Source organism: Sciurus carolinensis, unplaced genomic scaffold (genome assembly GCF_902686445.1).
Source record: "Sciurus carolinensis unplaced genomic scaffold, mSciCar1.2, whole genome shotgun sequence".
Taxonomy (NCBI): domain Eukaryota; kingdom Metazoa; phylum Chordata; class Mammalia; order Rodentia; family Sciuridae; genus Sciurus; species Sciurus carolinensis.
This window is the reverse complement of record NW_025920259.1, coordinates 264660-281290: the sequence shown is the minus strand read 5'-3', so window position 1 is coordinate 281290 and position 16631 is coordinate 264660. Positions and strand designations below refer to the sequence as shown.

At 38.8% G+C, this 16631-nt stretch overlaps 1 pseudogene; it reads left to right on the top strand.

The window, feature by feature from the left end:
- The window catches only part of LOC124975361 (chromodomain-helicase-DNA-binding protein 1-like), an 80807-nt pseudogene that overhangs the window by 35360 nt on the left and 28816 nt on the right, over window positions 1–16631 (top strand).

Genomic DNA, 16631 nt, shown 5'->3' with positions numbered 1-16631 from the left:
TTATCAAATATGAGGCAGAATCCACCATCATAAGCCTCTGCAAGACTTAGAGAAAGAATATCCTTTATTTATTTTTTTTCTGTGTTTTATTTATTTTTTTTATTTTTATTTTTATTATTATTGTATACAAATGGGATACATGTTGGTTTCTCTATTTGTACATGGAGTCAAGGCATACCATTTGTGTAATCATATGTTTACATAGGGCAATGATATTTGATTCACTGTTTTTTCCCTTCCCCCCACCCCTCCCACCCCTCTTTTCCCACTATACAGTCCTTCTTTCCTTCATTCTTACCACACTCCTTATCCCTAACCCTAAACCTAACCATAAACCTAATGCTAACCCCTTCCACCCCCCATTATATGTCCTCATCCGCTTATCAGTGAGATCATTCATCCTTTAGTTTTTTGAGATTGACTTATCTCACTTAGCATGATATTCTCCAATTTCATCCATTTGCCTGCAAATGCCATAATTTTATCATTCTTCATTGCGGAATAATATTCCATTGTATATATATGCCACAGTTTCAGTTGAGAAAGAATATCCTTTAGAAGTTCTATGTTTACAAATAGATTTTCAAACACTCACCTGGAACAGCATGTTTGGCCCTTGCAATTTTTAGGAACTTATAAGGAAAAGAGGTATTGATATTGAGTGGAAAACTCAAGTTTGTAGCAACTTCTATTCTAAATATCTCTTCAACTTTCTCCCTCTCCTAAATTAAAGAAAATTTTGTGTTCAGGCAAAATGGGAACCCAGGAAGGGGTTCTTTCTTTCTTTTTTTAATTGTTTCTTATAGTGGATACTCTTAGTTATAAACACAGAAAGCACATATACACATTTTAAAATTAATTGTTCACATATTCCACTACTGACCAGCCCTTTATAGCTTAGAATCTGCTGTGAAAATATCCTGTCACAGCTTATTAAAAAGCTCTGAGCTGGGTTTTTGAGATTTTACAATGAATGTGAGATTGGTGAAAATTCAGTACCCTGGCAAAGGTGAGGGATATATGGGGGTGATTCTTATCAGGTTCGATATAGAGCCAACATTTTTGAGTCTCTCAGGAGAGTGCCACACTGGCATTCCCTTTTGCACAGGCAGCAGGATTCCTGGCCCACAAGCCAGAAAGAGGACAAGGAACACGTTTCCCTGGCTGGTTAATCTGCAGTGCCCTAAGTAGAGAAAAACTCCCAATCCCAGTGTTCAATAAAGGATTCTCAAAGTCTAGAAAGATAGTCTTTAGTCTGGCAGGGTGGTGCCTGTAATCTCAGCAACCTTGGAGGCTGAGGCAGAAGGATCACAAGATTGAGGCCAACCCCTGAGATTTAGCAGGGTCCTAAGCAAATTAGAGAGACCCTGTCTCAATACTACCACTACTACTTCTATGAATGATTCTAATAAAGATAACAATAATAATAATGAACAAGTGATGTAGCTCTCAAGTGCCCTGGATTCAATGCCCACTAACAAAAATGTGACAGTTTTCAAAAGCACAAAACAGCTACTTTCCCTCAAACAAGATCAGAAATACACTTCTATTGCTTTCTAATCTTCTATGTGATAATTAAGAGTTAGATTTCAGATTTCCATTGTCTAAAATGGAACTGTCTGAACATAAGCTGCATCTTGTTGTCCAAGGGATAAATACCTCAGAATCCACTGCCTTGTGAAACATGTTTAAAATGCATTCCATAATGTATGCAAATAAACATTGTGATATGACATCACCCACTCCTTTCATGCATCTATGTTCTCCCTAAGTACCCTGTGGCCTTAAAGAGCTGTTGGTTCCTTTTAAAGAGCTGTTGGTTCCTTTTAAAGGAAAGTTCCTATATAACCTGCCCTGAATTATCTCTGGAATAGATAGATGATCTTTTATAACCTATCTCCAAATGCTTGCAGACCCAGGCAGGCAAGGCTGACCAAAGGAAAGTGCTAAAGAAAGGATCCACAAGCAAATCCCATGCAACCACTTCCTCTACCCAGGAGGGCTTGTTTTAGCAAGTGGCCATAGGAAGCTCCTGATCCTGCAGGTTGCCAGGGAAGGAAGCGCCTGGGCATTCACTTGCAAAGGAAAGGACACTCCTACCAGGATCTCACTTTTTATCTCCACTCAATTTTTGACTTAGTTAGTGAGTCAGTTAAAAAGTCCACATGTTGGCTAAACAAAGTGAGCTGGCCTTGTTCAGATGTGTCCACTAGGGCCTTTTCCCACAGCCCTTTGTCAGAATCATGCTCTCCAATGCCTTCTTGTCTACTTCTCCTTTCCTTTGCCCATCAAAATGGCCCTCCTCAAAGGAGACTTTCCTCATCTTTCCTCAAACAGATTAGATTTCCCCCCCTGTTTTATCTTTAGAACACAGTAAAATAACTTTTTTTTATCATTGAGCATGTTCTGCCCCATCTTATGGTAATCTGCATATCTTTCTGCTACCTTTCTCTACTCTTTAAAAGGCATCAGCTCATCTTCATTCCTACTGTAGTACTCAGGCCTTCAATACCTTCAATACTTCATGCACAATTCTGGGTGTATTCCATCCCATCCCTTTACTCTTCACTCACATCTCTACTTGCAATGCCCATGTTCAAACTTGAACTTATGATCTTTCTACATCCACTACTTCTTAAAACTCTGCATCTTCCTATCTAATATACCATTTATCTCCTCCACAAACACAGGCTGAGATTACAGGTATGTTTCAGGTGCCACAGATAAGGTTAAAAAAATATGGGATCTCTGTGTTCATGGCTCTCTCCACCACCCCATGTCCCAGTTACCATGATGCATAATGCCATGGCCTGTTGAGGGCTGTTTTGGACAAGATGGCACCTGGCAGTGAGCCAAAGGGCACTGGCTACCAAAATAAGGAAGTACCCAAAAATGTTGTTTGCTTACTAGTTCCTTGGAGACTTATGACAAGTTAACGCCAAGCTCAAGGATTGGCTATCTAATATCATGCCACACATGGACAGCTCATGATTCATATAGTGCTATGCTGACATTCCTCTGCATGCTCTCCTGTGTGAGAGAAAACTTTGTTATAACTGGCTGATAAGCTAAGAACCTGGGGGAGGAGAGAGGGAGAGTGTAGAAGAAGGAAGATAGGGGGAGAACAAAGGAGGCAGGAAAACAGGGAGGATGCAATAAATCTCATCAAAAATTGGTGGTGTCTGCTTTCTCTGCGCCCATTCCACTGGACAGAACAAGCGGTGTCCCATATGGGGAACTTCTTTCTCCTTCTGTATCCTCCCAGGTAAGTAACTTAAGATAAGCTATAGGAAAACTAAGTAACTTAAAGTAAGCTATATGAAAACTGTAGGATAACCTCCTGGAAATCTCTGGCCAGAGTGTATAAGGGGGAGGTCACACAGTCCCAGTGAAGGGACCCCACAGTCCTGGTGAAGGGACCCCCCAGTCCTGGTGAAAGGGACCCCACAGTCCCGGTGAAGGGGACCACATACCTTCGTAAAGTGAGTCTACATTACCCCGGTAAAGGAGGCCACATAACCCCGGTAAAGGGAGGTCTCATAACTCCAGAATGGGGTCACAAGTGTCTAGAGATCAAATGATAAAATTCATACAAGATGTATTTAAGGCTAATGGGACTGCCGTAAAACAATCCTCTGTGACAGCATATGTAACCATGTTGGCCAAGGTCAATCCTTGGTTTTTGGAAGAGGGAGTCCTAAATATTTCACAATGGGAACATGATAAAGAGGATCTTATTAAAGCAGAAAAGCAATCCCCATTACCTAGAGGTACTTTTCCCATGTGGCAGCACATTAAGGAATGTCTAACATCTAAAAAAAGTAAAATAATAACTTTAGTAAAAAAAAGGAAATATGTGTCTGGAAGAGATAAAGAAACAACTAAGTGTAACTTCTCATAAAGAGGAAGAAGAGGAGGAGAGCTTACTGGGGAGGAATTAGAAAGAGCATCAAGGACATAGTTGCCCCTATCAGTTATATCGGGAAGGAATACCAATCCCTTCCTGGAGGTAGCAACTCCCCCCAAGCAGCCTGCCCCCTATATCCCCCAAGGTACCCTTGGGAGGAGTTAGCTCATGCTAAAAATCAGATGGGTTTTTCACTGTGGGGAGAAGAAACCCCCTTTAAGGAAACCTCAGCAGTCCCACAATTCTTCCCTGTGCTACAGGACCAAAATAGGCAAAGATTCCACCAACCTCTGGATTTCAAAACAGTAAAAAATTTTAAGGAGGTAGTGGCTACATACGGTCCACAGGCCCCATTTACAATTAATATGTTGGAATCAGTATTGGGGCTAAATGTAGTGCTGGAAGATTGGAAAAGTCTATGTAAAGCTGTGCTATCAGGCGGGCAGTACCTAGTGTGGAAAACTGCATGGCAGGAAGCCTCATTAGAAACGACATACTGTAATGCTGCCACAGGCTTTCCCCAAAGAAATGTAGAAATGCTAATGGAGAAGGAAACTATGAAGGTATTCAATAGCAGATTATTTAGGATCCTGGGGTGTACACACAAATTGCTGCTGCTACCACTAAAGCCTGGAAGTTAATTCAAGGGACAGGAGATTTACAGGGGTAGTTGTCCAAGGTGATTCAGGGAAGTAACAAATCATTTACAGATTTTGTTGATAGATTAATCCAAACTGCTGCTAGAGTATTTGGGGATTCAGGCAATGCCCTTAATAAAACAATTAGCTTATGAACAAGCAAATAGATGGTGTGAGAAAGGTATAAAACCATGGAAAAATAAAGATTTAAGGACCTATATAAAGGACTGCAGGGATATCAATGATGCAGTCATTACAGGACAAGTAATAGCTGCTGCTCTTCATGGGCCAAATCAGGGGCAATCAAGAGCTAAAGGAATAATATGCTTTAAGTGTGCGCAAGGAGGGCACTTCAGAAAAGACTGCCCTGAAGGACCCATAGGATTAAAGCCTAGAGGAACACCTAAGACTGGAGAACAACAAGGGACAAATTGACCTGCCCCAGGTCTATGTCCCCAGTGCCAAAAAGGAAGGAACTGGGTGAAATATTGTACATCACGATTTGATATAGAGAAATATCTTATGCCAGTCTAGTCAAAAAATGGCCAGGGGAGCCCACCCCAGGACCCTCAATTATACGGGGCCTTTCAGAATCCCATAGCACAGATCCCCACTCACAATCGTTTCCGACTATTTCCTCGTTGTCCCGAGGAACATCAGGGAGTGGGAGATTGAACCTCTGTGCCTCCGCCCAACTCATTTTAACCCCAGAAATGGGAGTACAAGCGATCCCCACGGGCGTACATGGACCACTCCCTGAGCGCACAGTAGGATTATTGTTAGGGTGGAGTTCCACAACTCTGTCAGGATTACAAGTATTGCCAGGAGTCATTGATTCTGATTATATTGGGGAAATCAAGATTATGTTATCCTCCCCTCGAGGGGTATCTGTTGTTTCTCCAGGAGATAAAATAGCACAAATATTGATATTGCCTAGCCATCATGAGACTTTTCCCAGTTCACAAAGGACTGGAGGAAACAATGGGTTTGGATCCACAGGATCAGGTGTCTTTTGGGCACAATCGACAAAAAATAGACCTATGCTTAAATTGAAGGTTAATGGTACTCCCATAGAGGGTCTAATAGACATGGGTGCTGACATCTCTATTATAAGACAGAAGGACTGGAACAAATCATGGCCTGTTACAGCATCCAGTACTACCTTATGGGGACTTGGATTTGCCCAAACCCCATTACAAAGTTCAGCTGTATTATCTTGGGAAGACCCTGATGGGAAAAGGGGGACATTCTAACCTTATGCATTAGCTCACTTGCCTGTCACTCTTTGGGGAAGAGACATTTTAAAACAGATGGATGTTGTCATCTCTTCCTCAGTTGAAGAAAATATTTCCTGTCTAAACCCAACCGTTTTACCAGTCATGGTGGGACAAGGTTATATTCCTGGAAAAGGACTAGGCAAGAATCTACCTGCCCCATTCAAGCTGAAGGACACACAGGGACTAAGGGGCTGGGTTTTCTGGAGGAGTCACTGAACCATTAAAGATAACATGGAAATCCAATAATTCTATCTGGGTCCCCCAGTGGCCCCTTTCTAAAGAAAAAATAGAGGCAGCCCAGGAAATGGTTAGTCAACAATTGGAGGAAAACCATATCACTCCTTCCACTTCCCCTTGGAATACACCCATTTTTGTCATAAAAAAGAAGTCTGGGAAGTGGTGACTCTTGCAAGATCTGAGAGCCATAAATTCCAGTATGCATATTATGGGCCCGGTGCAACTGGGTCTCCCCTCATTAGCTGTTATTCCAAAACATTATCATATCATCTCTATAGACATAAAAGATTGTTTCTTTTCCATTCCTGTTAATCCCGAGGATAGCCCTCGATTTGCCTTTTTCATTCCCTCTTTGAATAATGAAGGCCTAATACTAGATACCAATGGGTGGTCCTTCTCCAGGGAATGGCAAATAGTCCCACTATGTGTCAAATATATGTTGGCCAGGCTATATCACAGATTAGACAAAATTGTAAAGGACTTTATTGTCTCCATTATATGGATGATATTCTTTTGGCTCATAGGGAACAGGAGACCTTATTAGGGGCATTTGATGATATTATTAAAACCCTAGAAAAATGGGGATTTCATGTGGCCCCAGAAAAGGTGCAAACCCACAGCCCCATTGCTTTTCTAGGACATCAAATATTAGATACCTGTGTTAGGCCACAAAAATTCAATTAGCCACAGGAAAGCTGAAGACTCTAAATGATTTCCAAAAATTATTAGGTGATATAAATTGGGTAAGGCCAAATATGGAAATCACCACTGGTCAACTTAACCCTCTGTTTGACAATCTCCAAGGAGATTCAGACCCTACATCCCCAAGAAATTTAACTCCTGAAGGTAGAAAAGCCTTGAGGTTAGTAGAACAAGCTTTAGAAAATGCTCATAGTGATAGAGTTGATCTATTCTTGCCTTTTAGCCTCATAGTGTTAGAATCTGAATATACTCCTACAGGTCTATTGTGGCAAACTGGACCCCTAATCTAGATCCATTTGCCAGTGTCCCCCCAAAATATTGTTTTCCTGTATCCTGTGATGGTAACAAATCTACTTACATTAGGACTTAAGACAGCCCTTTGAGTTTTTGGAGTTCGTCCTCAGACAGTTGTCCCATACACGGCAAAACAGATTGAAATACTAGTTAACAATAATGAAGATTGGGCAATTGTCTATTGTTCCACCATGGCCACATTTGATAATCACTTGCCAAGTTCACCTATTGTCAGCTTCTTCAAAAGACATCCTGTTATTTTCCCTCAGGTTGTTAAGGCTTGACCTATCCCAGCAGCAAAAACAATCTTTACAGATGGCTCCTCCTCTGATACAGCTACAGTAGTTTCTGATAAAGTACAGACTATTATTGCTTCTCATAAGTCTGCTCAAAAACTGAACTAGAAGCAGTAATAACTGCCTTACAATCATTTCCTGAGAAACCTTTAAATATTTATACTGATAGTCTCTATATTGCCCAGCTTGTGCCCCGGATTGAGAGAGCTGGACCCATTAGTCCTCAATCTACCTTACAACAATGCTTTTATCAAGTACAAACTCTTCTGTGGGCTCGCAAAGAACCTTTATATATAGGCCATATCAGAGCACATTCAGGCTTACCTGGGCCTTTAGCTCAAGGAAATTCTACTGCAGGCTCAGCTACTCATGATCCTCATGTGTTTAATATTGTACAAGAAGCAATTAATTTCCATAAAGATTTTCATGTCAGTGCTACTACTCTTGAAATAAAATATAACATTACAAAAGAACAAGCCAGAAATATAGTAAAACAATGTCCTGTTTATCTGTTCCTCATTTTGGAGTCAATCCTAGAGGACTTCTTCCAAATCATCTATGGCAGATGGATGTCACCCATCTCCCCGAATTTGGTACTTTAAGATTTGTACATGTAACTGTAAATACCTACTCAGGATATATATTTGCCACTGTCCATACAGGGGAAAAGACAAAAGATGTAATCACTCATTGCCTTCAAGCCTTTGCTACTATGGGAAGGCCAAAATCATTTAATACAGATAATGGGCCTGCGTATACTTCTTCATTTCAACAGTTTTGCTCAAAGTTAAATATCTATCATTCTACAGGATTACCCTACAATCCACAAGGACAAGCTATCATGGAAAGGGCTCATCAAACATTAAAAATCTGCTTAACTAAACAAAAAGTGGGAATAGGGGCAGTAGCTCCTCCCAAGAACAGACTTAACCTTGCTTTATTCACCCTCAATTTTTTTAAAATTTGGGTGCTATGGACCATACTGCGACTGATAGACATTTTAGTGGAAAGTCTGGAGCCATCCACAAACAATGTGGAAAGACAGCTTGACTGGGTCCTGGAAAGGACCTGACACAGTATTAATTTGGTGGAGAGGATCTGTTTGTGTTTTTCCTCAGGGTCAACAACAACCTATCTGGGTCCCGGAGTGCTTGGTAAGAATTATCCGTAAGAAAGAAAATGGCTGCAAAACACAAAATGATGGTGATGATGGTAACCTGCTGTTGTTAGCTCTTCCTAAGACTTTTGGGAATATATCACTCATGGCACACATGTTTTCCCTCAATTACTTCCTAGTACAGAACTTCTAGGTATCCCTTACCTACCAGCTGGTTTCACTGTAAAGCCACTTATTACTAGTCTAAACTTCAAGTTAAGAGGTAGTCTTTGCTTCCTCTGGTTAGCCACCTCATAAACCCCCATGATACAGGGAGGCAATCTCTCTCTCATTGTATAAAGGTGCAGTCAAAAGCAAGCCTATGTAAAGGGAAGTAATACACCTATTTATAGTTATACAAGGTTCGAGGCCAGTTACTCTTCCTTTTATCAGTCTTTCCCCCTACTCCTGTATGTCTCACATCTCCATTTGTGTTCATTCTAACAGTTCTAACTTTAATATTAACATTACTACAAACAATGATAATGATACTGAGGTCTTTAACTGTGCTAACCAAGAGTGTTATGTGTCTAGTTGTTGGGATGCTTCATTATTACCTTTGGCTGTGATTGCCAGGATTCTAAAATTCATTCCAGTCCCAGTGACCTTAATTCATAGTGAGTGGAATTTCCTACCCATGAAAGCAAAAAGAGATTTTGGTATCTCAGCCATTATAGCATCGCTGTTGCTGCAGCGGCTGCTGCTGCTGCTGCCACTGCTGCTGGACTTGCCCTAGTAACTGCTATTCCTACAGCTCATGCATTCAAAAATCTCTCACGAGCCACTGCCGAAGATTTGACAGCCCAGAAAAACATCAATGCACATCTCACCATGGGAAACCTGGTCCTAAACCAAACAGTGGACTTACTACAAGAACAAGTGGACATGTTGACTGTTACTGCACATACGGGCTGTCTAGTACATGCCCAAGCACTACGCGTTACCCCGATACCCTATTCTAATGTTACTGCTGCTGCCAATCTGTCCAAATGGCTTGTTAGCATGCTTAATGGGACATGGACTAAAGAGTTTACTAATTTGACTACCCTATTAAGAAATTCTATATTTGTGGTAAATAGTACTCAGGTCAAGGTCCCAGTTATGCCAGAAGTCATTAGTTTCTTAGTCAGCATTACAATTTGGTAAACAATGGATGGGAAGTTTTGCTATGATGAGATTGTTGCTCTTGCTGTTATTGTTGCTGCTCAGATATCTGTTGTCTCTCAGGAGTCATCAAAGACAGCAAGTCTTAGTGGTACAGCAAGCCCTTATGGCGATGGACCAAGGCTCTGATCCTCAGATTTGGCTCTCCCAATTACAGGACTGGTAGTCAATGATGGATAAGCACAGGGTGGACTTTATACCAACCTAAGACAGGGATCAAAGCATGCCAACAGCTCTTTAACTCCCAATTATGGGTAAGAATAAAGTCTGACTCTGGCACCTAAGACAGGCACAGTCACTGTCCTTTTCTTTTTATAACAAAAAGGGGGAACCTGTTGAGGGCCATCTTGGATAAGATGGCACCTAGCAGTGAGCCAAAGGGCACTGGCTACCAAAATAAGGAAGTACCCAAAAAGGTTGCTTGCTTACTGGTTCCTTGGAGACTTATGACATGTTAACACCAAGCTCAAGGATTGGCTATCTAATATCATGCTGCGCGTGGACAGCTCATGATTCATATAGTGCTATGCTGACATTCCTCTGCATGCTCTCCTGCATGAGAGAAAGCTTTGCTATAATTGGCTGATAATCTAGGAGCCTGGGAGAGAAGAGAGGGAGAGGGTAGAAGAAGGGAGATAGGGGGAGAACAAAGGAGGCAGGAAAACAGGGAGGATGCAATAAATCTCGTCAACTAAAGATTGGTGATGTCTCCTTTCTCTGCGCTGGTTCTGCTGGATGGAACAATGGCCTCTGCACCTTTCCTAGAATTTATGCTGTGGGGTATCCCCCCATTTCTATTCCTTATGCATTCAGTCCTATCACTTTATCGAAGGTATCCTACACAGTACCTAACCCCCTCCACCTGCCTCAGGTCCCTGTTCCCCATCGGTTCTGCACACTGCCATCAACCTGTCACTTAAGACAGTGTATTCATTCAAAAGTCACAGTTTCAAGGAGGAAAAGAATACATCTTTAACTTAAGTTCTAGTTTCCCCTTAATCTAATTTTGGATACTCCCTAACTTCACTTTGTGAGCATTACTTTGCTTGATGTATCCTGAGCTCATCTAACATACACAGAGAGCCACAGAATTCCAACCTTCCTGTATTTCAACCCTCATTCCACAACTTCCCTGACCATCCAGCCCCTAGATCCCTGGGCTCCCAACCCTCTCCAAGAGTGACCGTATCCTCTTCCATGGTTCTAAGTGTACCTCATATATTGATGACTCCCTAACTCTTCTTCAGCCCCAAACTCTCCTCTCCAGTTACAGCTGGATACTTTCACCCAAATGTCCTACAGTCTCCTTAAATTCAACATGGTTCCAAATGAACTCTTAACTCTTTACTCAGGGGCTTACCCTGTCCCTTACCCTCTTCATACTCAACTTCTGGCTTTCCTCTAGTCCCAAGTTAGTCCACATGTCTCATTGGTGGCATTCCCTGAGTCCCTCAGATCCATCTCCTCTGACCCTATCCCACATCCTCACTGCCTTTCACCTGGAATCTTATGATAACATCCTAAGTAGATCTGGCCTCCTTTTTCTAATCCATGCCTTCAGTGTGATTTCAAAAACAGTGAAGATTTGTGACCCTTGGATCCTGACTATTGCTTTATCCCCTGCCACTCCCCTTCCCTTTTGATTTATCCTCCCATATTACTGAGTTTCTGCACCTACCCAATGCACAAAGCTCATTCACATCTTTTTCTCTTGCCTCTAGCTACTCTCTGCCCACAAGCTCTCCTCACCCTGTGTACCAGAAAAATTCCTCCTAATTCTTTGATGCCTAGCCCAGTGCAATCACACACCCCCACAAAGTTCTTCCTTTAGCAAACTCCCTTCAGTGAAGTTAATGCCACCTTCTTAGTGTTCCTTGTGTGCCTCAGTATGCCTTTGTTTTGCATCTGAGATGCTATATGAAGCAACTTGAGCTGTTATAACTACCAGGGACTGTTTATCCATGTCTTTATACCAGTTCTAAGCACAGCAGCATGTACATGATAAGTGCTCAGTTCATACTTGCTGAATTAAGCTGAGGTGCTTCTCTGCATGGTGTATTTGATTCTTGCCACGTGTTATCTTACATGTATGTGCCTTGTTGCTATGGATAGGTCCTAAGGTCATAAAAACAAACACTTGTCCTTCTGGTGTCTTTTCATTTTCTGTACATATAATAGATACTGGAATGTTACAATCCTTGAAGGCTACATCCCTTTCCTATTTTCACCTTACAAGTTAGTTTAGATCATGTGTAATTAACAAGTCTCAATAATGCCAAATTACTGAGCAAACTGGTCTAAAGTCTGCTTCTATATTACTCTCATCCCACTAACATTCAATAGGTCCAATATTCAAAACGTTTTTTTAATTTTTATTTTCTAGTGTATAAAAATTTATTGCGAGTCAAGCACATGTTGTACACATACATTCCCATTGACTCTGGAGACTGAGGCAGGAGGAATGTGAGTTCAATGTCTGCCTCAGCAATGTAGCAAGACCCTTTCTCTAAATAAAATATAAAAATGGCCTGGGGATGTGGATCAGGGTTAAATGCCCCTGAGTTAAATCCCTGGTACCAAAAATTAATAAATATTTACTTTTGACTACTTCTAGGCCATGACTACTCTGACCATAATTTATTAATATTGTTTCTCCAAGTCCCAGTATTAAACAATGTATAACATGGGGAGACTGCAGAAAAAAACATGGTCCCTCTGAATCACAATGTCAGCCAAAAGAGGCAGAGTCTTGTAAATGACATTTGGCCCAAAAATGTGAATTTCTCTCCAAGGAAATATCACGGCATTATAATAAGTACATATCAGTCTCTTCATTGATTTACAGCATCTACCACAGTGCCTAGTACACATTTCCATTTTCTGACCCCTTTTCTTTAGTAATATATATTAACTTAAGGAGGATGTCTTCATTTGGAATAATAAGAGCTTCAATGTTGTTAATAGGTATTTTCTCACAAATTCAATAATTTTATCATTTTTTGTATTATTGAACATTAACACATATTAAAAACAAAATCATCAATTATAATTATAACTGGATTAAATATTTAACATCAGAAATAAAAATTAATAACTTACCTAGGATAGACTGAAAGGATAATTATCTTTTGATCATATTCCCATATTTTATAAACATGCTAACAAAAATTAGAAAATTCTTGAAATTATTTACAACACCTGTAAAAAGAAACAAGAATGTGTTATAAAAGGTAGATAAAGCATTTTTATATTACATTAATGTTTTGGAAACAAAATAAAGCAAGCTTCTTGCCACTCTTTTTCACTCTAATGAACTATCTCCAGGAAAAAACATTTTCTGTTCTTTAAATATGAGCAAGAGATGAGATATATATTAACAAAATTAATTTTCTATACTTATGTCATAAGCATCATCTTTTAATATAAAAAGTGATGACAAAAATGAATAATCTGGCTCATTTCAATTTATTGGTATATGATCACATATGTATTCAAACATGATTTCAAAATATAAACTTTACTTAGAATAAGCAATACAAATACTAAAATCAATGGGTACTCATGTGTGTGTAAAAAAATTTATCTGCCTTTGCCTTAAGAAAAAATTTTCACCCACTAGTGCAGCAACTTATACTCTATGCATCTGGATTGCCTTTCCTTTGGTGGTACATACTCAAATACTGAATGCTAACTTTAACACGTGTAAGAATAAAACAAATAAGTAAGTACCTAAGGAAAATATGGGGCTGGGGGTGACTCAGGGGTAGAGCACTTGCCTAGGGTATGTGAGGCACTGGATTCCATTCTCAACACCACATATAAATAAGTGGATACAACAAACATCCATCAACATCTAAAAAATTTTAAAAATAAATAAAATATAAAAGAAAACAAATTAAAAATAATTCCATCACAATGTCAAGGCAATGTCACAGCACTGTATTTTTGTTTGCTAAAATTTATATTCATTTCATTTTATGCATAAAAACTGATAAATTCATGACTTTCAGTAAATAAATACTTTAAATAACTTTTTAGCTCCTTATTTGAAGTCATTGAGTAATAAACATGTTGCAGATTATACATTTTATATGGCTCCATTGTTTAAGTAGTAAAACTGCTTAAGTTTAAATCTAATTTTGATTGGACTTTCCAATTTACCACTTTTAATAAAGAGCAAGTCTGGAAACATAATTCCCATTGCTGTGCACAGACTTATAATTTATATGGGCCGATCTGCTGAATGTACCACCAAAAGCCATATAGGAAAAGATAGTATTTATTAAGACATATAAAGTATATACAAAAGGAAAACCATCCTGGGTAGCATATCAACTCAGCACTGGAGAGACATCATGAGCATTTTGCAGCCTACATAACCAAAGAAAGCAGTCTTGTCACCTTTGAGTTCTCATCTCTCTTAAATACACTGGAGTAAACATATAAAGTTATTGTCTGGAGCCACTGGGCTCAGTTTCATCAGTACGTTTGGTCTCCAGACCTGGATCTGGCCAGGAGTCAGGCCTTGAGAGCAGAAACCAGATGTCTTTAAGTTTTTTTTTTTTTTTTTTTTAATGTTCTCTGAGCAGAGAGCTTATCTGTCTTTCAACAGGGGCACTGCTAGATGACTAAGTTTCTCATGCAAATTGTTTACTCCTTGCCCCGATTTCACTTTTTGAAAGCACTCTTAAACAAGACTGCATTTTTCTCTACAAGCAAAAATTAGCATTGAACTAATTTTTCAGCATTCCATCCCAGTGGAGGCACTGAACATAGTGGTTTGAATGCTAAATTTGGATCTCAGTATCACTACAGTGGTAGGACCCTGGAGACAATTATTTAACCTAAGGTCTGTATTCCCTCAGGTGAAAACAGTTATATGATGAACTTTTTGTGAAGATTTAAGAAAGAAATATAGTACCTAGCAGAGGATGTCATTAATGTTAATTTCTTTCACATCATTTATGCTATGCACTGAATGTTTAAGTGACCCCCAAATTTCTATGTTGAGGTTCTAATCTCCCAGAGTGATAATTATGGATGTGAGTCTCTGGAAGGTAATTAGGTTTAGATTAGGTATTGTAGGCAGGAAATCATAAAAAGATTTGTGACAATTTAAGAGGGAAACAGCTTTCCCTGTCTCTCATATCTCCTCTGCATACACAGGCACAAGAGGAAATTTCAGGAGACCACTTTTCAGGAAGGTAACTCTCCACAAAACAGGAAGTAGGCTCTCACCAGAACTCTACGATGGCACCCTCATGTCAAACTCCTGGACACCAGATCTCTGAGAAAATACCTGTTTATTTTTTAAATCACCCACTGTATGGTATATTGTTATGGCAGCTTGAGTAGACCAGGCTAGATTATATTTTAAAATATCTTTTTTAAAAAGACTTTGAAAAGCAAGATAATTTTTATGTCATCCCAACATGACATGGTTTTACAAATCTACCACCTCAAATACAGTATCCACTACCATAAGTTACTGCAGAACACAAGAACAGCATTATTAGATTTACTGGTAGGTATCTATTGATTTTCTAATCTGGTCAACAGGGAAAAACATAGGATAGAAACAGAAAGTTATACTCATTAGATTTTTCTGGCCCATGAAAATTATTCTTTCCAGGTCAACATTTCAGACATCAAAAGTAAACACTGACTATACAGTGAGCAAAATAATGAGAATGAATCCACTAATGACAATAAAAAATCTTAAAAGTTAGTCCAATTCCTCCTTCTCTCCACTAGTACAAAAATAAAAGGCAACATTGCAGGTTGAATGCTAATGAACTGTAGAAGGTTTTCTGGTATAGGCAGATTTTACTTCACAAATGCTATATAAAGCACATTTTAAATGCCATAAACTTGTTTCTTGTTTTCAGCATTTAAAATGCAAAATGCCATTATTGTTTTATAACAAGTATTCTAAATAACTATTTCCTATTTAAAAGGTCCAGCTAAAATTGCTTACTTAAAATTGAAAAGAAACTAAAATTATTCCTCCTTTCCAGGTAGAAAAGGAGTGAGAACTTATAAAATACATTTTTAAAAATCTACAAGAGAATATTTTTATAAGTTGATTTTAACATGTAATAGATGTTTCCCCAATGAAGCAACAAATTAATAATGATCACCCTGGAAGTATAAAAGCTATGTAGAAAATGCCAGAACATGATACCATAATTATACAAGGATTAGGAAATACCAATATGTGTTTAAAATATAGCATTGTAAATACTCAGCATTATTACATACTAGCAAAATGTGCAAAAATAGAGTTCAAAGATAGTTTTGTAATACTAAGGGACATCATTATGTTCACTTTTGAATCATTTCCTCTGTTTCCATTATAGTTCTACATTCACAATAAAGTATTGCAATGTTTTTGAGTTAGTTCTATTTCATCAATGGAGGGAATGAAGGAAAATAGTATTACTAAAAATAAGGGAAAAAAGCCCTGACACAGCAAAGCAAATGAATTTATACACCTGCTTTTGCCACCAAAATTGTAGGATTGAAGAAGTATCTGAAAATTAAGCATATCTACACACATATATATAAAAATCTGCTTAATCAACAGAGCTATCCTGTGTTACAGAGTAAAAAGAACTAATACTTTCTATATTTTATAAATTAATGACTTAGAAGAGCTTAGGTGTACATGGTTATCACAGACATTGAATCAATTATTCTAATTTCATCTTTCCTTACTGTATGCTTCTTTTTTTCTTCTGGTAAACAGAGTATATGACAGTCTACACTATTTTAACTATTGAAAACTGAAAGTTACTTTGTTGACCTGAACCAAGGAGTAGAGTGAATCATACACTTTATAAATGCTTATTTTAGTCATAGGCAAATTGAGATAGTAACAAGACATTTATTTTACATTTTTTTTCCAAGTATAAAAGTAACATGAAAATTTGTAAAATTATAGAGAAAGAATATAGTGAC